Genomic DNA, 12,141 nt, shown 5'->3' on the forward strand with positions numbered 1-12,141 from the left:
GTCCCCGCCCCCCCCCCCCCGCCCCAGGAGGTGATTTCTCGCTTTCTGTCTCTCTGTTTCTGTCTCTCCAGTAAGCACACATGCCCTATAGCAAAAACCTCAATTTTTTTTTTTAATGTAAAGGTTTTTGACAAATGACATTTGTTCTATTTTTTAAAAGTTTTCCCTCCTTTTTTGATTGGGGTGTTAGGGGATGATGGTTACCCATGTTTATGTTATGGACTGACTAGCTTTTCAAGAAGCAATTCAACTTTAAAAACCTTTTATAGTACCAAAAATAGTACAGTGCAGTCAATAAATACTTTCTGAATAGATGAAAGCATGAGTGATGCATTTATATTACACACAGGAGTTTCAGGGAGGATGCAGAGGCTATCCCCACTGCCTTCTTAAACCTTAGTAGGCTTTAACCACGTGTTTCCCAGTCACTTCTCTTAGTGCTTTATGGCTGACATTTCAACTCCTCTCATACCACTTATTTCTGGTGTCAAGGGAACTTTGTCTTCGTAGCTACTTGTACTCTACGTAGTATGTGCAGGAAGACCAAGGACCGTGCACATTTACACTCACGTTTGTTTAAACAAACGGCTCTAAATTGACTCATGCTAAAAACACAATAAAGACTCAATAACTAAGCTGGCACATAAATTGTCAGATGAAGAGAAGAGAAAATTCAGCAGAAATCCAAATGCATACAGAATTATTAGTATGTAAGAGCAACGAAGACACAATAATAAAGTCGAATCCATATGTCCAGTATAAGTCCCAGATGCAAGATTTAACAATAAAAAAAGTATAAAGTTCCAGAAGATAACTTAAAAGAATGTTTTATATTCTGAGTTGGGAAAGCATTATTAATTATGTCAAGATTACAGATGCTATAAATGACTATAAAAAAGACAATTCAAATACATTCAAAAGAAAATCAACTTTAAAAGAAAATTCCATCATAAAGAAAAAAAGAAAAACATTTGTAAGTCATATCACAAAGGCACACAGACACACACAGTTTTACCAAGTGAACACAACAGACCAGCAATCTAAATTTTAAATGAGCAACAGACATGACTATATCATTGACAGAAAAACTAATCAAATGGCTCATAAACGTACCAAAAAATATGCTCAGACTCACTTTATTTTAAAGAGGTTTTTGCCACAGGACACCTGTGCTCACCAGAGAGAGAGAGACAGACAGACAGACAGACAGAGACAGTGAGAGGGAAAGTGAGAAATCACCCCTCAGGAGGATGGCCACACCACAATCCTTTCTCCTCCATTCTGCTCCTGGGATCTTAGGCATGCATGCACATGTACCCAGAGTTGTTTTCAAGCCACTGAGGACGGGACTCAGACTGCGGTTGGCCATGTGGGAGTCCAGTTATGTAATTACTACACTATGTGCTGGCCCCCAGACTCATTTTTAATAGGAAAAATGCAAAACTCACTGGATATACTAAATACTATATATTTCAACTATCAGACTGGTAAAGGTTCTAGAAGCTTGGTAGCACAATGTGTTACTGAGGCTGTAGGGAAGCAGAACATCACATATACAAGGGTACTTCAAAAAGTTTGTGGGAAAATGGAACTAAAGTTAAGTTTACTTTTGTGCAAAAAACTTTTAAATCTAAAATATGCATTTCATAATATGCATTTTCCTTGATTTTTTTTTTCTTTTTGGCTAGAGGGTGTATGTGCTTATCAGAGAGATTCAGATAGAAGATGGGAAAGCACCCCTTCCCCATGAGGAAAGGTCATGTCAGAATCCTTTATCCTCCATCTATCTCTCTTTTGGGGATTTTAGGCACACAGGCATACCTGGTGTGTTTCTCAAATTGCTGAGTCCGACTCTTAAACCACATGTTCATGTGGGATCCAGCTTAACCACCAGGCCACAGAGCCAGCTCACCCTTGACCTTTTTGAAGACCTTTTATAATATTGTCAGGAATGTAAACTGATATTATTGAGGGTAATCTGGCGATATTTATCAAAATTCTAAGTACACACATTATTTAATTTGGCAACTCCATTCGTAGGAATTTATCCAACAAATATGGTAGTACACATTAAAATGAAAGTAGTACATATAAAGTTTTTATACAACAGGATTATTTACAATAGAAAAATAACATAATCTCTTCTTGCACATACTACAGAGTATGTGCAATAAGTAATATCATTAGAAATTGTTAAATAATTACAAAACCCTAGATATACCAATACAAAAGTATCTTCAGATATGCTGTTAAGAGAAAAATGATACTTGCAGAACAGCATATGGGGATGCTAGAGGACTAAATTATACAGGGTTATCAGAAAAGTCATGATGGATTTTTGCATAGAAAAACAGAAGAATATGTCATGACTTTTCTGATGACCCAAAATATATTTGAATTTGCTTGTACAGCTGTCCCTCCATATCCATGGGAGACTGTTTCCAGGACACTCTATCCCAACCCATGGATACCAAACCCAAGGATGCTCAAGGCTCTGACTTGAAATCAGGGGCTGGATGGCGATCCAGCAGAGGGACGCAACACTCTGTGGCTGACCCACATAGAGGCTTTAGGTTTGCATCCAGAGACCTCCTTGAGCATGCGGGGCATGTGTGCATTCATGACTCAAGACTGGTTGAGGTTGGGAGTTGGGTCACGATGTCTGGGCCCACTGGGGGTGCTGTCTGACTGTCTGTCTTTCTCTCTGTGTGTCTGTCCTGCTCATGGAAGAAATGAATCAACTTTAAAACTTTTTAAATGAATGATATCGAAGGTTTAAAAAGTAATAAAATACTTCTACTTCGGCAGTATGGAGGATTAGATGCTTTGAATGGCTCTCCCTATGAAACACTACTATTGATATTTCTCATAAATGTAAACTTAACGCATATCCTATTCCACCACTAGGTATGTGCCCAGGCACTCTTAAACACGTGTACCAGTAGACACATTCAAAAATGTTCAGAGTAATATTGTTTGTAATAATAAAAACCTAAAATTATCCCAAATCTGGACCTATACAAGAATGAATGACTCTTTCAAGAATATTTACTTAATGTATAAGATACTATATATGAAGCAAGTCAGACTATAAAAGACAGACTTTGTATGTCCCCACTTGGTATGTACCAATTATCTGCACTCTATGGCAGAAACTGAAAGTTTGGAAGGTACAGTAACAGGAGGGCAACTGTAGATACTAGAGAGAGTAAGGATAAAGGTAATACAGGGGTGGGTAATAGAGGGAGGGGAACAGGAAAAAAAGAAAAAAGAAAGTACACTTAATTGACAAAAAGATGAAAAGCTATTTGCTGATGGTGGGATGTGTATAGTAACATCTTTGTCTTGACTGATATGCATGGTAATCATGCTGGAAAAAGAAGTGTTATACACTGTAAAGACATATGTGATTAAATATAAAAAAATTAAAATGGGACCAACAGTTGGTGTAATGGTTACATCACTAGACTTCCACATAGTCGACTGCAGATCTAGTCCCAGATCTGGTGACTTAAAACTCACGCTGGGCACATGTGCCCAAGATCCTGAGAGGAAAATGGAGAAGAAGGGAGTGTGGTAGGGCCATCCCTCTGGTGGGTGAGTTCTCATTTTCTGTCTCTGTCTCTCTGGCAAGCACACACACCCTTTAGCAAAAATCTCTCTCTTAAAAACACTGTATTTGATTCCTTGGACAACCCTAAAAAGCCAGGCATGCGGCATCCACCTGTACTCCCAGCCCTGACTGTATTCCCATCTACTCAGAAGGGTAAGCTAGGAAGACCAAAACTTAGTAAAACCTTGTCATAACACACACACACACACACACACACACACACACACACACACACACAAAACTAAACAAACCCTGCTAAGAACTGATACGTAACTGACAAACTATATAATGAATCTATCTAGCCACGGTGCCACAAGCTGTGGAGTGTTGCTGTGTGAGGCTGGGGGCCACATGGGAGGCCCAGAATCAAATACTGGGCCAACCTGAGCAACAATACGTAACTGTGATCCTAGCCAAGAGAGAGGCTGGGACAGACAATGGCAATGGTGACATCTGTCAAAGATACCTCTCTCTTTCTCTCTCACAAAACAAAACCTCAACAACTATAAGGGGAAAAGGGTAGGGCAACAACGTACAACATCCACATGTACTGTTATGTGGCTGGGGAGGGTGCGGTAGGCACAGGGATATGAAAGAGGAGGAAAGAATTTTACAAAGGTGAAAGTAACCATATTGGTCATGTTCTAGTTCTTTAGCTAGATGGTGGGTACACAAGTATTTATTTTAATTATTACACTCTATAACTTATATAAGTGATAAATACATTATGCATGGAGTATTGCCTGTTTTTTTCCTGTAAAAAATAACAGCAATTTAATATTTCTTGATAAACCTGGGGCCAGCAGGTGGCATAGTGGTTAAGGCACTGGACTCCCATGTAGTCGACCACAGTTCGGGTCCTGGACCTGGTGGCTTGAAACTCACACAGGGTACATATGCGTGCATGCTCAAGATCCCAAGAATGGAGGAGAAGGTACTGTGGCATGGCCATTCCCTCTGGGAGGGTGATTTCCTACTCTCTGTCTCTCTGTCTCTGTCTCTCTAGCGAGTGCACGTGCTCTATAACAAAAATCTCTCTAGAAAACACAAACACACATTTCTGGGTAAACTAAAATACAAATTGAGATTTTATAAAGTTCCGACTTCCTAGACAAAAATGAATAATTATGGGCAGTACCCTCATTTTCTCCTTATGCTTATTATACAATTTCTCTGATACCAAAGAAAATCAAGAAGTAGTTCTTCATACTTTCATACTTCATACTCTTCATACTTTCCATTTCTGGGAGACATTTATTACTCATGCATGTCATCACTACAGTCTCTTCCTAGTTTTGGAGAAAAACTCATTTTAAACACCTTTTGATCCCCATAGACCTCTTGGAATAAGCAGCACATATTCCAGATTTCTGGCACAAATTTCAGAGGTTGAAATTTATTTCAGACCTTAGAAAACTACATAGTTCCTCTTCTTGCTTAAAAAAGAAAAAAAAGAAAACTAAACAAAACAACAAACAGGTTCTCCAAGTGGACTTTAGTACACAGGTAACTCTTCTTCCCCACCTGTTAAATGTACAATATTTATGTATAAATTCAGATTATTCTATTTCATGCCAAAGTTTGTAGATCTGCAAGTGTTTTAAATATACTGGTTTTATTTTTCCTGATTATAGAACCAGTATATGTCTGTTATGGAAAACTATTCTCTGCTATTTTCCATACCTTACTTAGTCATGCTTTTGAAAGAAACAGACCTGACCTAGCCGTGGTGTGCAAGCAGTCGGGAACCGTTAAGTGAGGCAGACTACACAAGAGGCCTGGTTCAGCTCCTGGACCAACCTCAACAGGCTGGCAGATAGCCACGCCTGTGATTCTTGCTAACCAGGAGGCTGGTGCAGGAGAACTGCATCCTGGCGAGACCTGTCAGAAACACCTGTGACTCTTTCTCTTGCCTTCTCTCTCTCTCATAAAAAGGAAGGAACACAGAGAGGGAAAATGAGAGCAAGGCCTAAGCTTTGCACGCTTGTGGCTACTTCCCTTCAGAAGGGCAGTACTAATCCACAGTCCTATCAGCAGAATTTCACAGCATGTTGCTCCAACAGAAATTACTACTTTAAAATCCATGACCATTTTTGTGGATCAGAAATAGTGTAACAGCTATTTTTAACCTGCATTTTCTTGAATGCTGGACAACCGTTCATTATTTTTTGCCTGTAATCTTTTCAAGAGCTTCCTTAAGACCTCTGGATATTTTTCAATTGTGTTTGCCTTTGTTAAAAATACTGATCTGTCTGTCGGGCTGGTCCTGTGGTCTAGTGGTTAATGGACCTGGATCTCATATGGCCAACCGTGGTTCAAATCACGACTCCCACAGCTTGAACAATATGCTAGGTGCATGTGTGTGCTCCAAATCCCAACATAATGGAGAAACAGAGAAGGGATTGTGTTGTGACCACATTCCATTGAGGCATGCATCCTCCGTCTCTTTCTCTGGCAAGGGCATACACCTCTAACAATTTTTAAAAAGTTGATCTGAATGCCTTTTATGTATATTTAACCTGATACTATATATGCTGCAATTTTTTATTTGACTTTTTGCTTTTTATTTTTATTTTTTTGGAGAGGTTTTTGCTATAGGGCACATGCGCTCGCCAGACAGACAGAAACATAGAGACAGAAAGCGAGAAATCACCCCCCAGGGGGGATGGTCACACCACAATCCCTTCTCCTCCATTCTCCTCTTGGGATCTTGGGCACGCATGCACACACGCCCGGCGTGAGTTTTAAGCCACCGGGTCTGGGACGCGAACCGCGGTTGACTACGTGGGAGTCCAGCGACATAGCCATTACACTAACTGCTGGTTCCCGACTTTTTGCTTTTTTAAGCTGTTCCCTGAATTCACTTTTTTGTTTTTGTGTCTATATCTCTCTTTTTTTATGGCTTCATCCTATGTTGTTGTGCTAAAAACAAACAACTCATACTGATGAATAAAAACATGTTTAAACTGCCCACATTGTTTTCTTAAAAAAAAAAAAAAAAACCATATATTTGAGTCAGCAGGTAGCCTGGTGGTTAAAATGGCTGGATTCCACATGATCAACTGCACGATTCAAATCCCAGACCCCGTGGCTTGGAAAACACACTGGGCACGTGTGTATGAGTGCCCAAAATCCTGAATGGAGGGAGAAATGGAGGAGAAGGCATTGTGGAAGCATGAGGGGGGTGCTTTCTCATTTCTCTCTCTTTCTGGCTAGCACATGTGCCTTCTGACCAATTTTTTTTAAAAAAAAGGTATTTGAAACTTTTTGATGCAAGTAAAAATATGAGTCAAGCAAGTTTATAAAATCATGGAAATTTAAATTTATTAAACCTTTCCTGAGAATATTTCAGAAAATACACTAACTCTGCTAACCTGAGTAAAGAACTAATTTCTATTTTCAGATTCTTTTTTCCTTTGCATGAATAGGCCTTTAAATACACTCCACTGGCATGACTGAAACAGCAAGCAGACCACTACTTCAAATGTCCCTAGCCTCAGTGTGCAAAAAAAGAGAATCCGTGTCAAAGTGATGAGAAAGACGATAGCTGCTCACTTCTCCTTCGGTAGGTCCCACATGGCCACCGATGTAGCAGGCGGGGGTACGCTGCTGGGGCTGCTGGGGCTGCAGAAGCAACGCAGATCCTTCTTACTGGCTCAGGGAAGAAGTGTTCTGCACCTGCCATCTCCCCTGGACAGCACCAGGGACGGGCACATGTGCGCTCCTGTGGCCCCTAACTCTCTGGCAAATGGTCCTGCATTCATGGGACCTCCCTTGTTCAAAAGCAGCCAAGCATTCAGGGACTGGGCTCCCCAGCACGAAGAACCCACCCATCCTTCCAAATAAGATCTCTACAAACCAGTTACATGTATACATTTCCACTCCAGCATTTATGTCCAAATAAATAATTAAGTTGGATCGCTCACTCTCATATTTAAATCCAATCAACTCCAACTATTTTAATTGTCTCATAACAAAATGGTTTCTGTTATGAGAGCCCCAAAAGAAATGTGTTCAGGGAACTCTCTCAAAACACTATCATGGAAAACAAGATATTAATCAATTATCTTAAAAGTATAACCCTTACACGCCCCTACCCCCCCCAAAAAAAAGGGGGGGAAAGAAATGTGAAAGTTTCATTATAATCCACAACATATGGAAAACCAGGAGGCCAATCCATCCAATGCCACATCACTGGGATGGTGTACTCTCTTGAATTCAAAAGGTACTGTGGTTAGCAATGCATGCGTATGACCCTAAGTGACAAAAATGTGGGTAAAGTTAAATAGGTCCTGCAGGGTCAGTAAGTATTCTATCCCATCCCAAAAGAACTTGTCCTGGGCCATCACTAATGAACTTAGAAGAGCCAGCATATTTCACATGGCCTAAATAAAACTTTTTAAAAGGTTAAAAGAAAAATATTTATGTGAAAAATGCCTCCAAATAATCTTTCAGTGGGTGGATTCAGCTCATACCAGCGAATACCTTTGAGCTTAGTCCAATTTTAAATTAAGCTAGAGTTCACCTTTAAGAAACAACGAACCCGTTTTTAAGTAAAACTTTCTATTAATAAGAAACGTGGAATGTGAATACAAAAAAGAGAGATATTATCAACTGAACTGTATCTAAATATTTTACAAAGTTTTCCATGGGCTGTCAGTAGATTTCTAAAATGCAGATCTTTTTAAAAACTTGTTAGTCACTCATCTGTAAAATCTAGCTTTTATGTGTATGCCAAGCATAAAATTGCCCTATGCTAAATTTAACACAAACCTCGTATTAAAGTTGCGTGTTCTTGTACTGCAACGTAAGTATGACAGTGACTCAAAGGTAAAACCACACTTAGCATATTCTACCTTCTGCTGCATTTCAGTACAATGAAGAAAGCTTGAGAAGCGTGCAAAACCTAGGTCCATATTTTAAATCTGCAGGCAATCAAGCCAGGAAAATAAATTGAGGAACCAGGCCATGTAATCACAATCATTTACAAAACCACTTAAACTATTTTTTAGTTGTAATTGTTAGCAGTGTCTTATGACTGTAATCTTTAAAAAAATATCTTCCACTTCAAAAATTAAATGCACATGTACACTAACTTTTTGGTGTCTACTTATAGTTAGATGCTAGCAATTCCAGGTTAATTCCCTCTTCTCTTTTTCCAATTCTGCATTCCCTTCTTTTAACTTTTGTACATTATGGTTCTAAGTTAATTTAGTATTGTTTATCCAAATAACAGTTGCCTAAAATGGTGATCTTTAAAACTATAACTGTGAAAGAACATAGAATTTAAGAAAGAAAGCATAATGAAAAGAACCACTTTTATGACTGCAGTGTTTTCCACAAAGTAATATGCTACCTTTTCAGAGGTTATTCAAGGATGGTTAATCATTTTACAAATCTTACATACTTAAAGATTTGCAACATTATAAACTGGTATACATAACTTCAACAGAGCCCACTGAATAATAAGATGTGAAATGAACTGTTGCAGACTTCCAGCATCAGCAATCTCAAATTTCCAGCTTCCCTCTCACGTGCCATCCTGAAGAGTCCCACCCTAACCTGTGCCTGCAAAACACTAACACAGGTATCCTTCATGGGAAAGAGATCACTGAGAGCAGTTTCAAATGTAAGGAACTGATTAGGAAGAAGTTAGCCCTTGTGAAAAGGTAACAGAATATCTGTAAATCAATTTTCAGGTAATGGATCCATCACCTGAGTGATCAGTTCCACGGCAAAGACCAAAGTTTTCCTAGCACTGTGAGCTGGCTCCACACCAGGGGCTTCACTTGCGAGCTAACCCTCCTGAAGTGAATTGAGCTAACTCTCCTGAAGTGAATAGGCTACTTTTTAGAGCTTTGCTGCCCTTATTTTTTAAGGTAACCTGAATCGGAGACCATTTTAATATTTGTTTAGAAGCACCCTTCTGTGAGCTTTTTCCACCCCCTTCACAGTTGGGAAGGCTTAAGAGAACATTCTTGTTTCAATTGCTCAATTTGAACCATTGTAGAACAGAGGAATTCCTAAACCATTAACAGTTTAGTCAAGTTTTAAACTAACTTTAAATAGCGGTATCACTTTTTTTTTTTGGAGGGGAGAGGTTTTTGCTATAGGGCATGTGTGCTCACCAGAAAGACAGAGACAGACAGACAGAAAGCGAGAAATCACCTCCCAGGGGGGATGGTCATGCCCAATCCCTTCTCCTCCATTCTTCTCTTGGGATCTTGGGCACGTACGCACACGCACACAGCGTGAGTTTAAGCCACTGGGTGTGGGACTCAAACCATGGCCGACCACACAGGAGTCTAGCAACGTAGCCATTACTCCAACTGCTGGTCCCAGAGCCGTATCACTTCTAACTTTATATCTAAAGCAAATTCTGCATGCATTCTTACACATTCTGCTGACTTAAACTCACTGTCCTCTGTTTCTTTCCCATACTTGCAAAGGAGTTTCAATATCTCTTAGTAAGTTAAAAGACAAAAACAAACAAAAATCAACAAACACATAAACGTAAAAGATGAAGTATCATTGTTTAATGATGGAGCTTGTAATACTATCTATAATGTGATTTCATGTCAAAACTGTCCAGTTCATAACTAACTTCCATTTCACACACATTTATATAATTTAAAAAAAAAAAAGAGGCTAGTGACAAATGTAACTATTTAAGAATAAACTACATATGCTTGCTCACCATGTGCATGCAAAAATCATCTGACAGAGAAAGAAGTGTAAGAATAAAATTTCTGGCAGGTCTACACAGAATTACATCATTTTTACAAAAGAAGAGAGAGAGGAGGCATGGAAGGAAGTCAACATTCATTATGTGCTTACTAGAAAACAGGTACCGTGTTAAGTACTTTACATAAAACTGTAATCAATTTAATGTTTCTTACATTCACTTACCACGTAATTACAAACTAATAAAGTCAAACATCAAAGGAATTAAACACCACCTCTTAGGATCCTGAACTGATTCCATTTTTTCCTTAGGCTATGTGTTAAGCCCATCACATTCATCATCCCTAGGCATGTACTCCAAGGGCTTGGAGGCACATTAATGTAAATTACTCCCAGAAAGTAACCCAAGAACACCATTACATCAGTTAAGTATTCAAGAGCTAGTTTTGATGATTCAAGAATTCGACTCTTATGAGCATTCTTTGATAAGAATTTGTTACTAATTTTATTACACATCAAGAGATGAACTGCTAATACCAAAGACTAAAGACTCATTAAAATAATTTACAAATTAATGCTTTTTCAGTGTCCAGTGGTTGTAAGGAAGAGAGATAGAGTTAGAAATTAGATGGATTGGGGTGGGCCAGCAGGGAGCGTGGTGGTTAAGGGTGCTGGGCTCCTACATGGGCAACCACAGTTCTAGTCCCAGACCTGGTGGCTTGCTTTCTCACTCTTCCTCCACCACCCTAGTCCAATTAAAATAAGTAAATAAATAAAATTAAATAAAACAATTCTATAAAAAAAGAAATTAGGTGTATTGGGTATTTTCACTTTCTGAATGTTTTGATTCACTGTTTTATAATAAAATGGTCATGTCAGTAAGCATAGATACTTTTTTTGGGGGGGGGGGAATTGGATGTTTAAGAAAAATGTTTATACCTCCAATGCAAAATATCTTGATTATACATACTTGAAAAAGAAATAAAGTTGAGGGACCAGCAGTTAGTGTAATGGCTATGTCGCTGAACTCCCATGTAGTCAACCGTAGTTCGAGTCCTGAACCTGGAGGCTTAAAAAACTCACACCGGGCGTGTGTGCATGCATTCCCAAGATCCCAAGAGGAGAATGGAGGAGAAGGGATTGCGGCATGGCCATCCCGGGGGGTGGGTAGGGGGTGATTTCTCGCTTTCTATCTCTCTATCTCTCTCTGTCTTTCTGGCGAGCGCACACACCCTTATAGCAAAAACCTCTCCAAAAAAAAAAGAAAGAAAAAAAAAAAAAGAAAGTTGATTTTTACGTGTCTGACAATACTAGAAGTGGGAGAAAGCTGAGTAATATTGTTCTTACATTTCTAATATTTCAGTTGGTGACTTTAATAAAATCTGAAAAGTTCTAATGACTCAGCACAATGATTATGGCAATGTTACACGTAAACAACAGAAAAACTTCTACATATATTATAATTATGTAAAGATCTGTATGTACGTACATAAAAACAATGGGAACTGTGAAAACAGCTGATTTGGGAACATAATTAGATTATAGATAATCTTCTTTTTCTATTTTTTATGCTATGATAACATTATTTCAATAAAAACAGCAACTTGAAAAAGGAATGTCATCACTATGTAGATTAAATAACTCTGTCTGCAATGGTTTAATAACATGCTAAGGATATGAGTGTTTGTGTTTTAGCTTTCTAGCTATTCTGTTGGTTGCAGGAAAGTGAACACCATGACTTCCCCTACACAGTCCATTAATACTTAACAAGACACCTCAGGTCCAGATAAGACCAGTCAACACCCAGTGAAGGCTAGTCTTTCAACCACTGATGAACCATAAGT

The 12,141-nt window shown here is 38.8% G+C and overlaps 1 protein-coding gene across 4 annotated transcripts in view; it reads right to left on the reverse strand.

The window, feature by feature from the left end:
* Positions 1–12,141, reverse strand: part of STAU2 (staufen double-stranded RNA binding protein 2) — a 375,847-nt gene that overhangs the window by 179,340 nt on the left and 184,366 nt on the right. The gene's annotated exons all lie outside the window — the stretch shown is intronic.

The sequence above is a fragment of the Tupaia chinensis genome, unplaced genomic scaffold (genome assembly GCF_000334495.1).
Source record: "Tupaia chinensis unplaced genomic scaffold, TupChi_1.0 Scaffold000002_1, whole genome shotgun sequence".
NCBI lineage: Eukaryota > Metazoa > Chordata > Mammalia > Scandentia > Tupaiidae > Tupaia > Tupaia belangeri.